The sequence below is a fragment of the Musca domestica genome, unplaced genomic scaffold (assembly GCF_030504385.1).
Source record: "Musca domestica strain aabys unplaced genomic scaffold, Musca_domestica.polishedcontigs.V.1.1 2, whole genome shotgun sequence".
Classification (NCBI taxonomy): domain Eukaryota; kingdom Metazoa; phylum Arthropoda; class Insecta; order Diptera; family Muscidae; genus Musca; species Musca domestica.
Window position 1 is genome coordinate 26,762,367 of NW_026712249.1, and position 24,757 is coordinate 26,787,123.

A 24,757-nucleotide genomic window follows, 5' to 3' on the forward strand; every position below is an offset into this window, starting at 1 on the left:
CTGGTCACTTAAATCATGAGACAAAGACAAAAGGTGATTTGATGGATGGATGCATTGTCTGTCTGCTTATGTCTATGATATGTATGATGCTAATTTAAATTGTCTTAATTTAAATCGGGTTGAAGACTTTGGTGATGGGACATTCCAAATTATTTTGGCTACTTTTATTTTGAGGGAGAAATTTTTTCACAAGGAAATAACATTGAGTCTCCGAATGAATTCGCTTATTTCGGTGTTAAAATTACAGATCACTTCACGAAATAAAATATTACATTCCATATAGAGTATATAATACGTTTTAAGCAGCGCCATCTACCCAGCGAACGTCCGACGTGTCTGATAAAAGTCTGAAGTTCTTTGACGCATCAGACTGAAGTAGGTCCGAATTCTGAGCAAATTGTCCGAAGTATTTTTTTCTTGTCACAAAGTTGAAGTGGCATTGTCTCTCTCTCGTTGTTTGTGAGGTTTTTTGTGCTTATATTCTCGTGCTATCGGGGATAAACTCGTTAGTTAAGACTTCTGACTTTCATCCGACCCTTCGGGCCGACAACACGTCAACCACGCCATATAAATTTTGGTAAGAAGTAGGAAAGAATACGCAACCGAAATTGGAAGTTCCATCCGACTTTCGGAGTCGGACGGAACCCGGACAGTTTTATTCGCAATTACCCGCTACTTTGTCAGCGAAAAGTCCACTATAAAATATTAGATTCGTTCCAATATTTCGTGCTATGCACAATTTGTTCAGTTTGACAAAAACAGTTTAATCAAAAGTTCAAACATAGTACCAGATTTTAAGATTTTCAATTTTTAAGGTTCTATATTATTTTTTTTTTTTTTAATTTTCCTTTGTTCTATGAAGTCTCTCAAAAATCTTTTAATTTCGAAATTTACCGAGGAGGATATTAGTAAAACCATTGCCCAATGGACCCACATCCAATTTTTCTGTCCCAAACTATTTCAATGTCTCCATATATAAGCCCTAGAAACTAATAGTGACCTCAATATAAAATTTCCGAATTTCAGCTCTATCCCTTCAACCTATAAAAATTTAGTTATATTTAGTACGCATATCCAGAACAATCTACATTTGCAAAACCGCCACCAAATCTTATCACCAAATACCAATAGAAACATCAATAAAAAAATTCGGAATTCCAGCTTTTTTCATTCACTCGATACAAAATTTTGTTACATTTTTCAAACAACTTTAGTTTGCATTTATAAACCCATATCAACCTGAGATACAAACAGTTATCTAAATAAAATATTTCTGAATTTTATCTCTATCCCTCATCAAATTTTTGGGATTCCAGCTCTTTCTCTTCTCCCAATACCAGATTTAGTACCACTTAGTACTTTTCGAACACTTATAGTAAATCTTAACAAAATAACCACCATATTTTAACCGCAAACACCAACAGTGATATCTATATAAAATTTCAGAATTGTATCTTTATCACCTCACCCAATGCTAAATTTAGTACTATTTGGTACTGTTGGTACAATTATTCACATTTAACACACATTTCTGAAACCACCTGCATAACTCAATTTCAGATACCAAGAGAGAGCTCATTTGAGAATTCCGGCATTATCCCTTCACCCAATATCAAATTTAGAATTATTTAGTACATTTCAATCAATTAGTACAGATTTCCAAAACCATCTCCATATATTAGCCACAGGCATCAACAGTGACTCTATATCAAATTTCAGAACTATGTCTCTATCCCTTCACCCAATACAAATTTAGTACTATTTAATAATTTTCGTACATTTATCACATATCCTAATTCTAGGTATTTTATTATCTGATTTGAGAAATCCAACCTTATTCCTTTCAGAATTTAATCTTTATCCCCCCACCCAATAACAAATATAGTACTATTTAGTATTTTTCGTACAATTATAGTACACATTTCCAAAACCAGTTTCACATCTCAATTCCAGATACCAATAGTGACATCTATATTAAATTTCAGAATTGTATCTCTGTCCCTGCACTCAATACCAAATTTAGTACCACTTAGTACTTTTCGTACAATTATAGTACACATTACCAAAATCACCTTCATATCTTTACCACACCAATAGAGATCTCAATATCACATTTAAGGATTCCTGTCCTATCCCTTTACCCAATACCAAATATAGTACTATTTAGTGATTTTCGCACAATTGTAGTACACATTTCCAAAACTACCTCCAGATATCAATTTCAGATACAAACAAAGAGCTCAATATTAAATTTAAGTAATTTAAGTATTAAATTTTAGAATTTTATTTCTGCCACTTCACCCTATACCAAAGATAGTACAATTCAGTACTTTTCGTACAATTATAGTACACATTTTCGAAACCACTTCCATATGTTGAGGCTACACATGAATAGCGACCCTAACATCAATTTTCAGATTTCAAGAACTATATTTTCACCCAATACCAAATTGTAAAAAATATTGTACTATTTAGTACTTTTCGCGAACTTGTAGTACGCATTGCCCAAACCACCTCTTTATCACAAACCTACCATCAACGAGGACCTCAATACAAAATTTCAGCAAACCAAATTGTTACAAAGTTAGTACTAACAAGTAAAACAGATGTAAGTTCCGTTAAAAATTCCGGTACCAAATATAGGGGATACCGTTATATGGGGGCTATACGAAGACGTGGACCTGCACAGACAATTTTCTGGCATGAGCTAAAGTAGATCATCAAAATACCAAATATCGGGGGTACCGTTATATGGGGGCTATATGAAGACATGGACCTACATGGCTCATTTTTTGACTTAGGATGTAGTATCCATTACGAACTTTAAATACCAAATTTGAAACAATTACTGTAAATAATGTCGCTAAAATCATCAAAATACCAAATATCGGGGGTACCGTTATATGGAGGCTATACGAAGACGTGGACCTGCACAGATAATTTTCTGTCTTAGGCTGTAGTATCCATTTCGAACTTCAAATGCCAAATTTGAAACAATTCCGGTGAATAATGTCACTAAAATCATCAAAATACCGAATATCCGGAGGTACCGTTATATGGGGGCTATATGATAACATGAACATACATGGCCCATTTACGAACCTAACCTGCCTACTGGCAAAATATACATGTGTGCAAAATTTTAGCCTTCTATCTCAATTTGTTCGAAAGATAGCGTGATTACAACAGACAGACAAACAGACGGGCAGACAGACACACAGACATACAGACGGACATGGCTAAACCGTCTTAGAATTTTACGCTGATCAAGAATATATATACTTTGTTGGGTCTAAAATGAGTATTTCGAGGAATTACAAACGGAATGACAAAAAGAATATACCCTCCATAGTATGGTGGAGGGTATAAAAATCAGAACTTTGTCTACCCCTTCATCCAATACCAAATATAGTACAAGTCAGTACTTTTCGTACAATTATAGTTCACATTTCCCAAACCATCTCCATACGTCCAGGCTATAAATGAACAGCGACCTTAACATTAAAATTCAAATTTCCGGCACTATATGTTCACCCAATCCCAAATTGTACCAAATATAGTACTATTAAGTACATTTCATGTATTTGTAGTTCCCATTTACTTGAAATATTTAACAGAAAAATTTTGAGCACTTCAATCCTTTCCTTCTTTAAAATATAGACCTTCAAATATACCTATCTACATAAAATGAATATTGCCTAGTTTTTCTATTTTCATTGGAAACCCAGCTAGGTTATGTTTTCTCTGGAATTTCCCATATTAAAACAGAAGGATACAAAACATATCATAAAATTCAATATAAACATCGAAGGATCTTTTCGACTGCATGTAAATGCACAACATACTGCACCAGAGTTACTCTACTAAGGCTACGTGCCATCCAACACGCGGCGTGGTGAGAGTGTAACGCTTGGTTTGTTTGGTTGCATTGGGTGGTAAAACCATGGTTCAATTTAAGCCATCATCGTTGAATGCGACGTGATGAGATGAGATAACTGCGTGTGTGTTGGTATTTGTGTTAAGGTCTGCTTTGCTGTAGCTTGAAGATACCTACCACACAACACATTATCTACGTGGCACCTACACACCAAAGTGAAAGGTAAAAAGATACACCCAAAACAAAAAAAAAACACCAACAAAAAAACTATCCATAACCTTTGGTCAGTCAACACCAACGGTCATAAAAAACACAAGAGTCGCACTCCACACCACTTTTGGGGGGCAGTCAGTGATAAGTGAATGTTGAATTTGAATTTTAGGAATGGCTGTCCTTCCTTCTTTATTTATGGGTATAACAGACGTAAGTGCATATCCACATTGTAGTGTGTGTGTTTGTACTTGGGTAATGGTACTTTTATTATTTTCTTCTACCAACTTCTTCTTCTTTATACCCTACAACACTATGTGTTGGGGGTATTATAAGTTTGATTGGCCCAAAAATTATGTAACACCTCGAAATATTGGTTTCCCATATAGGAAAGTATATATGGATCTTCCTAGCTCGCCGAGCTGAGTCGATCTAGCTATGTATGTCCGTCCGTCCGTCTGTCCGTCTGTCCGTCTGTCCATGTTAATTTGTAATCACTCTACAGGTCGCAATTATGGCCCGATCTTCACGAAATTTAGAATGGAGGTGGGTCTGGGGTCAGAATAGAACCCTATTTCTTTTGGAGATGATCGCCAAATGTTTAGGGGTTGAAATGGACCAAATACTGAAAAAATGTCGGATTTTGCAGTAGCTATACAAGTCGCAATTATAGACCAATCGACGCGGAATTTCGCATGTAGCTAGAGTTTAGGGCGGGGAAGAGGCCTATCAATTTGGGTGGTCATCGGATAATATTTAGCGGGTAAAATAGACCATATCTTTTTTGTTGAAAAAATTCAAAATTTTTCATTAACCCGCGAATATTTTAAATCCCGGCGAAAGCACAAAGCCATGACAAGGTTACTTCTGATCTTTACATTGATGTTAACATCCAACAAATCGGATATATAGCAAAATATGTGCGATTTTTATGTCTATCAAAGAAGATATGCTTGAAAGATCTCTTATATGTCGAGAACGGCTGAACTGATTTCGACAGTTCTCATTAATTCAGAATGGCCTCTTGGCAGGAAAGAAAAAACGTCTAAAAAAATCGCATAAAAATATCTCTCTAAAGATGAAAATATTGATTTTGTAAAATTTTCTCATATTTTTTCAATTTTGTCATATTTTTGGCATATTTTCATTTTGAATTAAACATTTGGCAATATTTCTACAGCTAACAAAACTAAGTAGTTAGGATATCAGGATATCATATACAGATCGCATTTATGGCCCGATCCTTACGAAATTTTGCATGGAGATAAGATGAGGGTCAGAATAGAAGCTTACTCTTTTTGGAGATGATCGCCATATATTTAGGGGTTGAAATGGACCAAAAAACTGCAAAATTGTCTGCAGGTCGTAGTTATCGTCCGATTCTCACGCACATTTGAATGGGGGTTACCGGACATTACAAAAGCCAAGCAGTTTTGGATGGCCATCCAAATATATTCAATGTGTGAAATAGTTTGCCAACTTTTGTAGACAAAATACGAAAATGTCCATTACAGTGACTTTTTGGACACAAATACAGGAAAGACGCACTTCTGACTATTTCGTTAACGCTGATTTCGTTGAAGAATATAGTCAAGTGTCTGTATCTCATATAGATGCGTTTCAGTCAAAAACCAATAAAAAATGTTAATCTTTTGCCACTTCTGAGAGATTATAGGTCTTTGGGAAATATTGGTTCCAGATCTAGGAAGACCATTTAAGTGCAACATCTACCAATAAATTGGAAATGAGCAAATTAGTTAAAGTTGTTATTATTCGAAAATTTGAGAACGAAACCTGATGGTTTTCTTTTATTAGTTGTCACAATATCTTGTGGAATTCTTTCGAGTATCTCGCCTATATAAACTGTATCGTTTATTATAGTGTTGTGGGGTATTCAACGGTCGGCCCCGCTCGACTGTAGCCTTTGCTTACTTGTTTTTGACTGACTTTTGGGTAATTTAAAACTTCAACCAAGTTTTGTGTGTCAATACCTTAAGGGTCTTTAAAAATTTTACACGTTTCAGTTTTTTTTGGTTGGTTTCAGATGTTTGTTTTGTTAGTGTGTCTCGTTTTTTTTTCTCATTTTGTACGATGACATTCGAAACATGCTGACTGCCTGGCATATTATATTTATTTCAGATATTTTGAGGTTTTTGTGGTCTCGGAGTTTTTTGACGGCCAAAAAACCCATTCGGATAAAATAGGTTGCCATAGCGGAACGCACACACAATTGTATATACGCTATGTATTATTTTTGACACAAAATACATATAGAGATTTATTTTCTTATTGTTTAAATTAGAAATCCGGTTTTCTATGATATTATGTACATACATGCATACATATCAGAATAAAATGAATGCTTAATAGATATTAAAATTCTTTTATAATAATATGTTCTTCAATATTCAAATATTACAATATATAGAAAATAATACAAAATACGAGGGTAATTTTGAAAGTCTTTGCAATGTTGGTTCGAAAATAATAAATAAAAGAAAATATATATAAAGTATATTTAATAAGGACTCTAGAAGATGAACAAGTAAAATTGACTTGTTATACCCTCTACTTAGTCAAAACGTCTTATCTCAAAATCCCTAAAATTTGGAAATTCCCTTGTATTGTGACTATAGCTAAAATCTAGGGGCTATGCCGTAAATTTGACTTAATTGAATATTTTTCCAAGGACTTTTTCTTCCCACTCAGGATCCAAAAAACCAAATAACAACTAATTTGATCGTAAACTGGGACCGAGGCCTTCAAAATAACAAAAATAAGGAAGAACCATTTGATGGGGGCTGCGCAAAAAGTTTACCCACATTGAATATTTTTGGCGTGGAGCTTTAATATCCACAGGGAATCCAAAATGTTAAATAAAAGCTGACTTGATTAAAAGTTAGGACTGAAACATTCAAAATAACGAAAATGAGGAGGTACTATTATATGGAGGCAAAACCATAGAGTGGGCCCACATTTAATATTTTCTGCTGGTTTTCTTAATATCCTCTTCGAAACCGAAATCTTAAAATGGAACTCATTTGATTGGTAATTGGGAACGAATATGAAGAAATACCCTTATGTGAGGGATATACCTAAACATGGACCGATGAATTCCATACCAACGAGCCATGCTTGTCCAAAATTTCAAAGCTATATTTTTATCAGTATATGCTCTAATTAGCTTTTAAGCTATTTATGAATATACAGGGTGAGATAAAAAAACTGCAACAAAATCAAACGCATTTTTTTTAATTTTATGAAAAGAAAGCAAAATAATCAAATTTTAGAATAAGTTTAGATTTGTTCGAATTGGCCACCTATTTGCCTTCAAATAGACCGTCACACGCTGCCCGAATTTTGCTCTGCGGTATTTTGGCCCATTCCCGACGAAACGTTTGCTTGAGGTGATCGACACTTTGGTATTTTTTAGTGCCAACCTTGCTTTCCAAAATACTCCAGACACAAAAGTCCAACGGATTGGTATCCCGATATTTTGGTGGCCATTGTGCGCTGGAAAAGAAGCGAGGAAACTCATTTTGTAACCATTCTTGGGTGACGCGTGCTGAGTGCGATGGTGCTAAATCCTGTTGGAATGTCCAAGGTCTGCGGTCAAAGTGTTTGCGTGCCGAAGGCTTTAATACACCCTCCAGAATATTTTCGTGATAATATTCGGCATTTATTCTAATGCCACGGTCGATTAATACGAGTGACCGCTGTTATGGCGGCCCACACCATCACCATGGCCGGCGCTTGAGTTCTGGTGGTCAACCGAAGGTGCACATTTTCAGCTGACCTCTTTGGCAAGTAAACACGATAATTTTGTTTGTTTACAAACTGCTGGACAACGAATGTTTTCTCATCGGAGAAAACCAAATTCGGTAGTTCACCACTTTCGGCCAAGATCATTTCAGTCTATTTTCTTTCTGTTGCTGTGTAAGTTTTTGCAATTTTTATACCCTCCACCATAGAATGGAGCATATACTAAGGTTGTCATACCTCGAAATATACATTTTAGACCCCAAAAAGTATATATATTCTTGATCAGCATAAAATTTTATGTCGGTTGAGCGATGTCCGTCCGTCTATCCGTCTGTGGAAATCACTCTAGCTTCCGGACGAATTGAAGTAGGTTAATAAAATTTTACTCAAATGTATATTTTGTCTGCAGGACTTTTGGTATTGAAAATGGGTCATGTAGGTCCACGTTTTGGTATAGCCCCCATGTAACGGTACCTCCCGATATTCTGTATTTTGCTGGTTTTTACGACAATATTCATCGGAATTGTTTTAAATTTGGTATTTGAAGTTCGTAATGGATACTACAGCCTATGACAGAAAAATGTCTGTGCAGGTACAGGTCTTCGTATAGGCCCCATATATCATATTCGGTAGGTACAATACCCACCGAAATTTTTTGAGATGTCGTATTTGACGTTCATAATGGATGCTATATATCCTGTGACAGAAAATTGTCTATGCTGGTCCAGGTCTTCGCACAGCTCAGATATAGCGGTACCGCCCTATATACGATATTTTGATGATTTTAGCTACATTATTCACCGTTTATTTCAGGTTTCGAATTTCAATATGGTAATGGATTATGACAAACAAGGCCTATGTAGGTCCATGTTGTATAGACCCAATATAACGGCTATATCCGATATTTTTAAAATTTTAACAGAGTTTTTTAAGGACTTTATTTTTTGAAAATTTCCAAATTCGTTCCAAATGGTGGAATGTATTCAAAGTTCGGCCCGGCCGAACTTACTGCTTTTTAAGTTGTTTTAAATCCAAATTTTTACTATCCGAGATCCCAAATATTATCGGGCTGAAAACCATATGCATGGTGATTTCAGGGGGTTCTTTTCAAGTGTGGTTACAATCCCATAGGAACAAAAAACAACCAAAATACCGATATGCTTTTATGATAGTATACCTACCAATAGCTCTAAATGAGAAATTACAGAACATATTTGGTTCGTCCATATTCTCATGGCTTCAAAGGCTATATAATGATAAATCTTGAAAGGTAACTCCAAAATAATCTCTCATCGTAATATTTTTGTCTAACTCAGTGGACCTCAGAGGCTGTACCCACCCATTACGAACATCAAATACGAAATTTGAAACAATTACGGCCTATAATGTCACAGGCTTTAGTACCCATTACAAACTTTGAATACGAAATATCCATTGATGGTATAAAAATAGTGGTGCGCCTAAAAGTATGCTACAAAAATGTGTTAAAGTCACATTACATATGACTCTAACATAACATGTAATCGGGACTTTAACTCTTGCCAATGCACAGTGGTCGAGGTCGTATGGGAACAGCGGCCAAAAATACTTTCAGTGCAGATATCAATATGAATCTTTGGTTATGGTACCTTGATGGGATAAATATAAAAAATGTGACAAAATGGATATGGTCGATGCATGTTTTGACATGGTCCCCATATAACGTACCTCCCGAATAAGGGTTATTTGCCCAATTCTTGTCACATTTCTATACCAGATTGTAATGTTATTTGACATTTTACGTTCTAAGGAGCTAAAAAATAATCTTACTGAAAATTATTTGGAACAGCCCGTCATCAGGTAGAGTCCCTTGTAAGGTACCTCCAAAAATAGAGGCATTTTTTATACAAATCAAGTCCAAATTTGATTATTTTTGGTAAACAAAATAAAATAACAATTTAATGTAAAATTAAATCAAAGATAAATTTTGCACAAATAATTAGTTTGGCTTAAGGCCCTATTGAAATTGGATATAACCGGTCAAAATTTAGGTATAGCTCCCATATATATTCATCCAATTTGCCTTATATTGTGCACCAAACTTGTAATATCAGCCCAAATAATATGGAATATACGTACGACCAGATGGGACCTGAAAATAAGTATGCCAAATTTGATCGAAATCGGTTCAGATATAGCTATAGCTCCCATATATATTGTTCATCCGATTTGTAATTTTTTGTCCTCCGCAGCCGTAATATGCACTCTGTGACAACGATATTTGGGGAAATATATCAAATATAGCTCTCATATATATCTATCCGATTTCATGTTAATTGTGCACCAATTGGATAATACAAGCTCGAATTGAAAAGGCGCAAATGCCTCGACAAATTTAATATAAATCGATTCAGAGGAGGATATTCCTCCCATATATTAGTTCCTTTGGATTTTTAATTATTACTATAATCATTGTTGGTATGATTTAATTCTCACAAATTCCCCATTAAAACCTTTATTTGTTATGTGACGCTCTACTAAATATGCAAAGTGGTGTAGGGTATCATGAAGTCGGCCCCGCTCGACTTTAAGACTTTATTTACTGGTTATTGTTTGGTAAGGCTCGCTGTCCCATTATAAAAGGGTCAGAACTCAGAAGAAGACGGTTAATAAGATCTGTGTTTTTTGAAACACGAGAATTTTTTCGGGCATGATTTAGTCGAAACTTGGAAGATAGTGCCATGGATATAAATTTGTTAACTTTTTCGACATAAATATTATACCCAGAGGACAATGCTTGCAACATTATTGAACACCCCTCAATTACATACTTATCAATCCCTAACAACAAAAACATATTCTATGTCACTAGCACCATAGAACTGACAAAATTGCAGCGAAGTCACTTCAGTATATTGGGCATAACATACAAATCTGACAAAATCTGAAAGTTAAATTAGCACTTTTAAAATCTTAGGACCATTACTAATGGCGTGAAAAAAATCACAATGGAGGATTCAGGGGGGAAAACAATTAAAACTTTAACTGAAATCCAATTTTATTTTCAAAATTAATCTTAAAGGCAACTCAGAACACTCACATCTTTTATATTATACACATATACTAAACACACAAATTACTGCACTAAAAATAAGTTAATACCTTGCTTTTCAATAATTATGCCAAGATTTGTAATTTTAAAATGTATTTAATTTTGTAATACAGTTCTATTTTTACTCCACTTTTTCTCTGATCCCACTGAAAAAAACAACTAACTATATTTTCTCTTTTTTGATGCTATTTTCGAAGTGTCCCGTTAGAATGAAGCCAAGATTATTATGTTTTCAAAAAAGCTTAACCCCTTAAGAGTTCATTTGTACACATTTGACAATAAATATCTGGTTTTCATTTTTTGAATTTTGGCCAATGGCAGCGACCACTGTGCAATGCAAGCATTACGCCCAAATGTATGCACTTCAATGAATTTTACACAAACAATTTCATTTTTACCCAATGTTAATAGATGGTGCACCTTGTAGGTTATAGTACAATATATTTTGCACGTTTCGTACTCATCTTGTACTAATTTCGTTTCAATGCCAACATTCTAGCTTCAATCTCATCTTAGCCTTTTTAACTAGAAGCATCCAGCACATAACGACATATTTCCTACATGTGGCCATCGTATTGGCAGTCAAAGTGTCTGGAATAGAATTGTTTCACTCTAACAAGCCACGCAAAAATCCAATTCTCCCTGGTTTTATTTTTGCGACTTTGAAATTCTTATTTTGCTTCAAACATTTCTAAAATTCCCCCTGGAATTGCCATCTGTTTTCTATTTTTGTGGTGTGTGCATCTGTGCAACATGTTGAGTATTTGCAGCTGCCTGCCTCCTGGAGTCTCGAATTTTTCGCCAAAACACACAAACAAAAACGAACGGCAACAAACAGTCCTTTTTGCATCGCACATCTAATGGTGATGCTACTACTTGGAGTTGGTTGGGTTTTGCCTGGCTGGCTGGCTGGCTAGTTGGCATCATATGGAACCGTAATAAACACACGTTGTATTTGACGCCACAACACTTAATGAACTCGCTGCAAATGTGTGTGTGAGAGAGAGAACTGGAAAACGCTGAGAGCAAAAGTATCTGTGAGAGAGGTACTCATGTGTGTGTGTTTTGAGTTAATTGTGTGTGCATGTCGAAATGCAAAGTAATGGCTTGAGATCCCACCGGTCCTATGTTCGTTTCGCTGGTATTGGGGTTTGTTAGGGGAGTTTGGCTTGAACTCGCTCTCTTGCATGACTGAGAGAGTCTCAATCTAATGTTGGGGGGAATTCTTAACAGAGAATGTGGGGTTTTTAAGCACGGATTCATTTTATTTGTAGTTTGTTTAAATTCAGTGAGTTTTTTTCGGTTGTTGTTGAAATCTCTGAGTATGGACAAATGTTTTGCTTGTTTGGGAATATGTATTTTTGACTGTCCGTCCGTCCATCTGTTTGCTCATGTATTTCGAATTGTCTGTAATTACATACAACAAATTCAGTTACTTTTATGGCTATTTGTTGCTTTTGTTCTTGTTGTTGTAATTGATGTTATTGCAATGTTGTTATTGTTGATTGTCTGCTGGAAGAGCGTACGTGTCGTGTCGTGAGTATGTGTGTCTGTATTGGTGTTGTGTACTCTTACTGCCGCTTGAGTTGTATGCCTGTACTGCTGCTGTTGTTTCTGTTGTTGTCTTGTGTTAGCTCTTCGTTGTGTTTATTATTGCCAGTTCACCCAGCCAGCCAGTAGTGTTGTTGTTGTTCTCCGTGTTGTGTGTGTTATTGTTCGAAATGTGTTTTCGAGCTTCTTGAACATCAGCCACTGTTCGAGCATGTTAGTGTAGTATTTGTGTGTTCACAGTACTCAGCTTAAAGTATCTGACGACGCGCGTAAAAAATCTTGTTTTCTGTTTTCTACTACCACACTACGTTTACAAAAATTTTTCTATTTCAATGCTGTGTTGAATGGAAAAAATTCTCGATAGAAAATTTATTGAAGAAAAAAAAAAAAACAAAATTTATACGAATTTATTAAATACGTTTTAGTATTTGCAACGAAATTGAAATAGTTTTTTTTTTTTGAGATTTTAAAGAAAAAGCATACGAAACAATTTCGTAAAATTATCATAACAACAGAAAGAGTGTACATTAGTAACGAAAACTAAAGACCAGTCGTAAGACGGACGACTCCCGCATAACCGGGCATCATAACCAATTTGCATTTAAGCGGCAATTTGTGATAACATTCCATAAAACGCAACGGAACCCAACGAATCGAATATCTCACCCACCCACCAACTAAGAACGGAGGAAATTTTCAGTAGCAGAAACTCATAACAAATGATTTTGTAAGTAAATTCCAACCAACATATTTTGATTTAAAATAGTTTGTAAGGGTTTTAAAGATTTTGGTTTTAAGCCCATTTTTTGGGAATGTGAAAATAACAGTAAAAATTATTTATTTATTTGGCATAAAAAGTGAATATTATAAAATTCTGTGTTCTTTTGATTTTCTTCAACATTTACTCGTTACGAAAAAAATTCTATCTGAAGTGGAAATTATACAATTTTTCTTGATTTATAATTCTTGATTTGTTTCGACAATGATAGTCCGTACAGAGCCGGAATCTAAAACTAATTTGAGAGTCGTTCACTGCAAATTTTCAGAATGTTTGAATGGATTTTTTATGGTCAGATTTTTAAACAGAAATGTGCAAACCTTATATAAACCTTTGTAAATTATAGAGATATTCGGATATTGGAGAAAATATTCGGCTATAACAAACATTTTTGTAAAGCTAAACTAATTTTAGATTTTCATATACTTAAATGGATTTTTTATGGTCAGAGCTTTAAACTGAAATGTGCAAACTTTATACAACCCTTTTTAAATTGTATAGAGATTTCGATATAGGTGACAACATTCGCCTATAACAAAAGTTTTGTAAAGCATGTCAATTTTCGGATAACAGATGTCGTGAAAATGGTTTAGCGATAAGCTAGAGCATCGACCATTGCTCTGCTTCTAAACCATTACCTAAAATATCTTTCACGCCACTTATGCTCTGAAATTTCAAATTGCCGGGGTAAAATTCTTAATTACAGAACTCCTATTTAAATATTCTGAATAAGCTATTCCAATCAATTTCAACTATTTGGTCATATTGTATTGGAAAGATGGCGCCCAACTACGAATTCGGGTTTATACCAACATCCATCATAGATGTATTGTCAAATTCCGGATTAAAATTGAACTGTTCTTATATCAATCAGTTCTCTTTTATTTAGCTTTTTTGGAGTTGGCGCCCAAGCAGAATATTCTTTGTTTACGTACTCTATGTGAACTTTTCTAATAAAATTGGAATGGGTATGTTTGTGTGATATCTTCAGAATGTAATATCAACAAGGTTGCATTAGAATATTAATTGAATAATAATTGTTAACCGACTCCCATGTCATACGGAATGCCATACCTAAAAGAATTTTGTCTATATTCGTATGACTTCAGCAAGTTTTTTTTCACACTATAGTTGTGGAAATGGCGCCCCAATTAGCATGCAGTATATTTTTCGATCCCAACTAGGCATTTTATGTTAAACTACTCCCATGGATGATAATTTTCCACACCCTGACTAAATAAGATATATTCTGAAAATGATGCCAAGGTGGCGCCCAAGTAATGTTTACTGTAATGATTGATAGATTATCACATCCAAAACAATTTGGTCCATATTCGTATGACATCAGCAAGATTTCTCCACACTAGAGTTGTAGAGATGGCGCCCAAATAAGCATACAGTGTATTTTTTGATCCCAACTAGGCTTATGCAAGGCGACTCCCATGAATGATAATTTGTATATATCCCGGCTAAATATTAAACTATTAGAGTCAATTTTGTCTATATTCTTATGACATCAGAAAGTTTTCTTAACTTTAGAGTTGTGGAGATGGCGCCCAAATAAGTACACAGTGTATTCTTCGATCCCAACTAGGCATTTTATGTTAAGCTACTCCCATGGATGAGAATTTGCCACAGCCTCACTAAATATGAAACATTTCGAACTAATGTTCTCTATAATCAATATTGGAGTCTTCGATTTAGTTTTGAGAAAGTGGCGCCCAAACGATCATGGAGTATTTTTTCCATACAAATTAGACTAGTAATTTTTCAACGACTTCCATATTACCACATCGCGACAAAATATGAACTCATTCGCATCAATTTTGTTTTTATTCTTTTGACAAAAAAAAATCGTTCTTAAACTTCGTTGTGGGAAGTTGGCGCCCAAATAATCAAAGGATATATTCCTTTCCAAATCCAAGTGAAATATTAATTTTTCCACTACTATCGGGTTGGCAAAGTCAAAGTTTGACAATATTCTTACGATGTCAGCTAGGTTCATTTAGTTGAATGTCATGAAGTGAACTTTATTTTTAGATCCAACTAAACTAGAAATTATACATTATCATATCTCGGCTACATACGAAACTATGTATGTGAATTTTTTATATACTCGTATAGCTTTAACAATTGTTGGAGAGTTGGTGCCCATATAATCACAGACTATATTGGGATTGAAACCAACTAGAATGATAATTTTTCACAGATCCGAGTATGATAATATGCCGCATTAATTATTATTTGTCAAATCATGTCAGTGCTGACTATAACCTTAAGATAGATTTAGATTTATTCTATTTATTGTGAAGGAATTGGCGCCCAAATGATCATTGAATAGATTTTACTGATTTCGACTAGGACATTCATTTTCGTCGACTCCCGCCAATGATAGACTGTCATACCTCGATTAAATGAAACTATATAATGAAATAGTCAAATCAATTTAGTCACACAATATCAACAAGATTTACTCAATTTCGATATATGGGAGAGTTGGAGCCCAATTTATCACGGAGTATATTTTTTCAATCCCAACTAGAATAATAATTATTCACCGACCCATCATCTCAGCTATAAATGACTCTATTCGAATCAATCAATTTTGATTATATTCTTACGCCTATAGGATTTATTCGATTGAAAGTGAGAGATTGGCGCCCACATAACCATAGAGTTAAAAATGCTATCTTTTCATTGTCTCCCAACAATTATGGATTGTTATATTCCAAATTAATATGTTTATGCTAGGCTTTAGAATTATAGTTTAAGTGTTACAATATAAAAATATAATATGTTCTATAAAGAACCTAGCTTTAAAATTAAAGGTTTAATTTTGTTAATAAGAACAGGAAATAGCGCAATCAGAAAAACTTGTCACTCTCGGTTCACGACATCTAATTTCCCAGTGCTGTATAGCTCACAAATAATCCTGTTTAATTGAACGATTCACTAAATGGAGTGAAGGGAACTGGTTCAGAAAAATTTGCTTACGGAACAAATAAGCTCATTTAGACAAGGAGATCCGGAAAAAGTGATATTTGAAATTAATTGAAATGTCTTCATCAAATCTGCAAATGTAGACAGATTCAAGTATCAGGAGAATTTTTTTACTCCCTGTTTACGATTTCAAATGTCCAATAAATGTGTAGTTCACAAACTACCGTGTTCAATCGAACAATTGACGGAGTGAGCAAGGGAACTAGTTCGAAAAAAAACATTCTTCAACATCATAAAAAGGGACAAATTAGTTATTAAAACTTCGAAAACTTAAACAAAAATCTTACAAAATCATTAAAATCGGAAAGAGTTCGGAATGCGGTTTCTAAAACAAAATCAAGCTAAAGGACTTAAAGTCCAACTTGATGGATTTTTTTAGAAGTTGATGTATGCAAGTCATAATCGTTATTTCATGCTAGTGTTGGAGAGCAGAAAATAGATTCTAGATACTTGGGTCTTTCGACTCTGGTTCAAATCTGGTACGACTATGACTCCTAAGCTCTGGTCGTATATCACCGATCGATGCTGAGTTCACACCTTGTATTACGGCTTCCCCTCTCTTGATATTGACCAGGAAAGAATCGAATTGCTGAATTACTGTGAAATGTATTATTCTTCTCATTATCAAAAAATTGCATTGAAATTTATTTTTCACTTCATAAAACGCAGAATCCACTTTTTTCCATTCCACTCATCATAAATTTCAATGCAATTTTTTGTCTTGCCATTCATAAACTGTTACTGTGACTGACTGACAGACTGACTGCTGCTGCATAGCATGTCACAAATAACTCTTTCCGTTTTGCATTTAATTGTCATCCGCAAGATCACATTGGAATTCATTAGATATTAGTCACTGTAAAAAACAGCAACAACAACAAAGACAACAGTAACAAAAAAATACTTCTCACATTCATTTAAAATTATACTCTGAAAAAAAAGATAACTTTGAATGGCGGATAGTTATGAAAATGGTTGCATTTACCGGAAAAAACAAAGTTTTTGTTTTACTGATTAGGAATGCAACTGCAGCGGTTACCTTACATTCGTGCAACAGTTTTTTTTTTTTTTTTTTTTTTTGTTTGGGTGGCAGATAAGCAAGCCATTTGAAGGTCATAACATTAACTTCAATTATTGTGTTTCGTTTTTTTTGTTAAATAAATAAGTATCATCTGTTCGTTGGGTTTCTTGATGGCTATCTCATTTTTTCACGAAACACAGTTGTAAAATTAATGTTAGTTGAGTTTTTCGTATGGAAAGAGGGCTCCGAATTGTAGATCCGAAATTGATTTTTCAAATTAATTTTTAAATGAAATATTTCTCAACCTCATTTATTCTACAACCCCGTCTTAAGGAATAAAGCAAGAAAATACTATTTTCAATATCGATTACTTTTTACACCTAAACACAATTGAGACATAGATGGCGTTCGTTTCTGGAACGAGATAAGAGCGGAAATTTGTTTGAAATTTGGTTTTACATTCATTTCACAGACAATTTCTCTCAATAATCACATTCTGAACAAAAGCTCGAAAGTACTGTTTTACAAAGATAATTCCTTTTCTCTTCAATTTTGAAAAAAAAAATGAAATATAGATGGCGCGCGTTGGTATAACATTGATCTCACAAACGAATTCTCCGAATAATATTGTTCTGAGTACTTCCTTTGCTGTTTAAGTCCTAAACAAACTATATAATACCCTTTTTTAATTTCCCCTTAATTGTCTTTGAAAAATTGTATTAATTTTCTTTCTATACATGACTTCCGGAACACTTGTTGTATGTATACAGGTTGAGATAAAAAAAACTGCAACAAAGTTAAAAGCCATAATTTTTACATTTTTGTTTTTTTTTTTTAATTTTATTGATAGAAAGCAAAAAATGTCGGAAATAGCATCAAATGTTAAAATAAGTTTAGATTTGTTCGAATTGCTCACCTTTGGCACGAATTATGGCCTTCAAACGGCCAATGAAACCGTCACACGCTGCCCGAATGTTGCTCTGCGGTATTTTGGCCCATTCCTGGCGAAGCGCTTGCCTGAGGTAATCGACACTCGCGTATTCTTTAGTGCCAACCTTCCTTTCCAAAATACTCCAGACACAATAGTCCAACGGATTGGTATCCGGATATTTTTGGTGCCATTGTGCGCCCTCATTTTGTAATTATTCTTGGGTGGGTGGTGCTGAGTCCTTTTGGAATGTCCAAGGTCTGCGGCCAAAATGTTTGCCTACCCAAGGCTTTAATACACCCTCCAGAATATTTTTGCGATAATATTCGGCATTTATTCTGATGCCACGGTCGCTTAATACGAACGTTATTGCGGCCCACACCATCACCATGGCCGGCGCATGAGTTCTGGTGGCCAACTGAAGGTGCACATTTTCAGCTGACCTCTTTGGCAAGTAAGTGGACAACGAATGTTTTCTCATCGGAGAAAACCAAATTCGGCAGTTCACCACTTCGGCCAAGTGAAGCAACTCTTTAGCTCTTTTGAGTCTATTTTCTTTCTGTTGCGGTGTAAGTTCTTGCACTTTTTGGAATTTCAATGGTTTTACCCTGAGCTCCTTTTCAATATTTGCCGAATGGAATTTGCGATATGTTCAGCTCACGAGCCATTTTTCGGCCACTGCGACGCGGGTTTCGATCAATTCGCTTTTTTACTTATCGAACCATTTCTGCTGATGTTGCGGTTTTCTTCCGTCCACTCACTTGACGTCGGACTAAGCTACCAGTATCACAGTAACGAGCGATAGTACGAGATACAAAAGATTTATTTACATTTAAATGCTGGAGTGCTCTAACGATAGCCACTTGTGGCTTTCCAGCCAAATATAAAGAAATCACAACATCACACTTAAATTCCATCACGAATAACTTTTTGGTAATTTCTCACCAAAATGCTTTTGTACTCTTGTAAACAATATAATGACCTGTCACTGGAATAATTTGAACAGCTGTCGGACGAGTGGCTTAGAAATGACAGCAGTCTGAAGTTGGTTGCAGTTTTTTCATCTCACCCTGTAGTACAAAATATATTGCGAAGATGAAAAATCAGAGCTTTAAACAGTTCAAAAAATCTGATTATAAAAAATTACAACATTGACATATAGATGTCGTTCGTGCATCTTGCAGAACAAGACTAGGGCAGTTTTTAAGTCTACTTAAAACATAAAATTGCTATTGAATTATAGATGGAGCTCTCACAAGATATTGATGAGTATGACATACATGTGTCCTAGATTGGGAAATCACTTCTTTCTCCATATTGCGAAATTTGGAAATTTTAGCTTCATTTGTGTTGCAAAAAAACACAAGTCCAAATCATTTTTAGATTGAAATCTAGATGGCGCCTGTATTAAATAATAGTAAAATGTAGTCTTCTTCCATTTGATTCAATTTTTTGAATAAAAATATATCTTTTTAGTTTACAGGGCACTTTAATAGCCTAGTGTCATTGTTTAAGTCCTAAAGAAATTGTATAATTCCTTTGTTAATTTCCTCTTAGCTGTCTTTTCGAATTGCATTAATTTTCTTTCTATACACAATTTCCGGGACACTTGTTGCCTATCTGTATTCTCGAAATGCCATATTTGTATCAATTCTGAACAGGTATGAATGAATGAAATGTCGATTATACAATTTGTAGGGTTAATGACATCCGACCAGAAAAAAAGACAATCCACTGAATGCACAAAATTTGTGTCAAGTTTGTATTTCGAAAAACAAAAAAATGCTGCTGTTAACGATGACGTTGTCGATTTGCAATGATGTCTTTATTTGATGAATATTTTAATGGCTTGTGTGTCTGCCGGTTATGGTATAACAAGTATTGACGGATAAATACGTTAACAAAATAATGACAAAGAAAACAAAAAAATATAAATTAATTTCGTAATCGAAGCTGGAAATTTCATTGTAAATGAGAATTAGTCATAGGAAATGGATTTGGATTATGGTTTTAGAATCAAAGACAATGGTAGTTATATCAAAATAATAAATTAAATAGTAATTGAGTTAGTAATTGGCTTGGTAAATGACTTTATAAAGAATCTAATAAAGAAAAAGTGAACGATAAATAGCCTTGGAAAAGAGTTAGGAATGAAATATATAGGCATTTATACGGAGGCTTAATGAAGTGGCTTAAATTGCTTAAATTAAATTTGTATTGGAAAAATCCTTTGTAACAAATTTTGAAGTTCATAATTTGTTTTTTCATTATTTTTTAAAATTCACATACTTACCCACATTTTTTTTTTTCAAATTTAACATCACTGCTTTCATATTTATAATGAAATATTTTGATAGGTTATCTCTAAAAATGCATCTACAAAATTTTTAAAATTGTAACAACTATTGCCATTGAAGTTTTAACCACCGCCACCACCATCACCTGGCAGTTATGGCTGTCTGCAACAAAACCCATGTGGCATATGACTGGACAATATAGATAGATAGACAGACAGACCGACACATACACTCATAACTTACGATGACAATGGAACGGAAGTGAGTAGTTGCACACATGAATAAAGGTCGGCTTTTTTTAAAACGAAAGTAAAACGTTGTGATGTGAAGACTTTAAAACAGATGGCTTTGGGTTCTCATTGTTTGCCTGCGTAATTACGGTGGCCACCAACAACCACTTCGTCGGTTGCCTAAAATAAAAGAATCGACGTAAAAGAGGAAATGAATTAAAAGAACATTTTAAAAATTGGTAAAGTATTGGTCAGGGCAAATGAAGGGCGTAGAGAAGAAATATTGTAGAATGATAAAAGTTTATAAAATAAGGAAAAAGACAATAGGCTGCAAAATTTTTAAGACTTCCTATCCTACTTAAAAACTTATTAGATGCGAATGTTTTTAGGTTTTATTAAAATGTATATTTTCGAAAAATTAACAAAGTTAGCTCAACAGAATATTTCACTCTAAGAAATTCACAAATCATTTCGTTATGAGAAAATAGATAAATATTTGAAAGAAAATGCCAGAATAGCACCAATGTGATTATCCCATTACTTAATTCTACGACCCGACCATACATAGGTACCCAAATAACACTGAAATAAATATATACATGATTTTGTACGATATTCAGGATATTTTGAAGCTTTTGAGCAATTGTGCGATAAGTTTTTCAAATATCTCTAAAACTCCAAACAAGGCAAGCACGCGTGCTTTCGATGAGCGTAATTCTCTCCACGAAAATCAATGAAATCAGAGAGAAAAAATATGTAGAAAACAATAAGAAAGCACTGAGAGAAAACAAATCTCCCTCTTTAACATTCTCTCTCACTCGCGTAGAGAATAACAGTCGATTGAATTCGACCAAGAGCACTCCTGCGAATGAAATGATGGAGTATACTCTACGTGAAAATGAGCAATGCAATATTGAGATGTTAGAGTACATTTCCCAGAAATAGAGCAGGTTCTACTTTCCCAAACGAAACAAAACCATAAAAGAGCATTTTCGCCAATCTCTACCAACAAAGCCTATAGTAGGGTGGTTGCCTCAGCCATGTGGCTAGGGAAGTTATATATCATTTGATACGGCCACTGAAATCGAAATAACGGTTTTAGGTCTCTTTGGACCAAATCCGTTTCAGGAAATTTGGAGTCGATGTAGCGCAATAACTCTCAAAGGGAGTATCCGATTTGATCACAACTTGGTGCATCTTAATATTATTATCAAAGTTAGATCAAGTTCGGAGATGGACAATATCGGTCCACTACTCGCCACAAAAGGTCGAAAATTTCCAAAAAATAAATATTTAACTGTACAGAAAGATAAGAGATAATCCGATTTTGATCCAACTTTGCAAGTTCTAGTTTTGCATTAGAGCGAAAATGGACAATATCGGTCCACTCCATCAAGTACCTTCTCCACAAAGGGTCAACATTTTGAATAGTAATAATATAAGAGTCCGATTGTCTTCAAATTACACAAATGGTCAATATTTTGAATATCCATGAAGCTCATAAAACGCAAAATTAACCTCTGATTCCATTTAGACTTGACACATTTCAATATTTCCATCAACACAAGATATGTTACAGAGATGGTAGAGAACGGACCATTACTTCTGGTACCTCCCCCACAAATGGTCAAAGTTTTGAATAACCAAATCGATCATAAAATCCGAAATAGGCATCCGTTTCTCTTCATATTTCAGACATCCCACTAATTGTACCAACACAAGATATGCTGTGAATATGGGATATATCGGTCCATTCCTTCTGGTACCTCCCCCCACAAAGGCTCAATATTTTGAATATCCACGAAACTCATAAAACGCGAAATTAACATCAGATACCATTTTGTCTTTGTACATCTCAATATTTTCCTCAAAACAAGATTTATTATGAAGATGCTAGAGATCGGACCATTTCTTGTGCTACCTCCCCTACATAGGATTCAAGATTTTAAAAAACAAAACTCTCAAAAAAGCGAAATAAGCATCCAACTCTCTTCAAATTTCACACATACAAACATTTTTGCTAACACAAGATCTGTTGTGAATAAGAAATATATCTGCGAATCTGAGAACACCATGATTTTGAAAAATGTCGTAAGTTATTTTCAAACTTCAGAAAGTATATAACATTATTTTGTATAGGGTCAATTATCTCATTACGAATAACATTAAATTGAAAAACAAATATTTTCCTCTCCGAATCGAATCTTAGATATTCATATGTATATCGATTAGTTTAAATACATTTGGAACGCATTGATTAGTTCAAAACAAGTAATGTATAAATAAAGTAGCCCAACACGATTATATTTTAACAATAACAACTATATAAATCATATTTAATTAGAATATTAAAAATTATTTCTTTAAATACACACAAACCTTTTTCATACACTCCACAATTACAAAACTTGTTAGACCAGTTGAAATATGAAAAAAGTTAATTAACTTTAAAATTTGTTTTAATTATTAAAATTACTACATCAGTTCATAGTGATATATCTTGCTGTAGTTGGCATTACACTATTGTTCATAAAGTTGGTGGATTTATGATGGAACGTTTATACCTGGTCATGGTAATTGTTATGTAAGTGTGATAAAAAACAGCCACAAGAGGTCTGCGATTGCATTTTAGGAAAACCATGTATTGACAAAAATTAAAATAGAGGGATAGAAGGAATAAAAATGACAAATTGTTTTAAAAAAATGTCTTCATGTTCAGTATTTGGTCTGTTCCAGAACCTGCAAGCATCTACTAGTATTGCAATTATTTTCCATATCATAAAGGAAAAATCGCTTACCGTAGTAAAAAAAGGTTTACATTCTTGCAATTCTGGAACAGAGTAATAAGTTCTATACTACAACATAGCTTAAAAAATTAAACAAGAATTAGATTTAGATGTTAATTTTATTAATGCTCTGAAAAAATTAAAATCCTAACCAGATTTCTTTCAATTACACATGGATGCAAACAATGTTATCATATGAACAAATTTCCAATTCAATACCTCATATGAAAATTCCAAGCAATTTCAATATTTCCAAATATTTGTTCACACATTTTCCAAATGTCTTCCCTATTTCACAACTACATGTGATATCCTAATTCTCAAGACAATTTTCACCTCAATGTCTCATATGCACACGTATGAAGAGATGTAATTTAATGTCATTTATATGAAACGTGACGTAAAACCTTGGGCAGATTATTGCAATTCATTCTGTGTTGTTTAGCTGGTTACGGTGTTAGATTATCGCTCTCTCGCCAAAACAACACACACAGACACGTCGCAACCCATTCTCTGATGACTGCAACAACGCCAAGCCCCAAAACACACTTGAGGTGTTTTTACAGGGGTAGCAGCTTTATATGATAATGACGGTTAAAGGTGTTATTATCAAAACCACCCATTGACAGCTTGTATGGATGCCAACGAATATAATTTGTCTATTCTAGGTACAGATTTCAAGAGGGGGGTTATATGGGTCATTTAATATTAAAAAAATATGCATTTTTTTAAAGAAAATTTTTTGTTAGAGAACCGTTTGTAATTGAAATTTGAGAGGGTTATACTTGTATTTTAATCCCTATAGAGAAGATACAAAGCCACAAATATTCGAAAACTATAGATGCTACATGCTGTGTGACCACATTATTCAATATGAATTTAATACGATTGAATACCATCATCCACCCCCTATTGCACTCAATTATGACACCAATCCCACTTTAGTGTTTGCCTCCGTATTGCAATACAAGCGGTTAGTTTTTGTGTTACGTTTCCTAGATTTTTAAATAAATTAGGTGCAAATTTTATTCAAAATAGCTGAGAGAATTTTTACTTGAAAAAATATAGTTTTGTTATTTTGTCTGTATTAGGGAAGTCAATCGTGGTTAAATTTTTAAAATCCCCTGGATACGCTTTGTTTAGAAAATCTACAGAATTCCTATTATCTACAAAAAGGTATATATTGGAAAATATTATTTTTCATCATTATTTCATTATTATCATCT

The 24,757-nt window shown here is 34.2% G+C and overlaps 1 protein-coding gene across 2 annotated transcripts in view; it reads left to right on the forward strand.

Moving 5' to 3' along the window:
• LOC101901506 (innexin inx1) overlaps positions 1–24,757 on the forward strand; it is a 57,498-nt gene that overhangs the window by 13,771 nt on the left and 18,970 nt on the right. The window contains exon 1 of one of the 2 annotated variants that reach the window (XM_005176288.4): positions 12,625–13,218. The exons of the other annotated variant lie outside the window; for it this stretch is intronic. The gene's annotated coding sequence lies outside the window, so the exon portion shown is untranslated. Of the gene's footprint in view, positions 1–12,624; positions 13,219–24,757 lie in introns of those variants that run through there. 2 annotated transcript variants of the gene reach the window in all.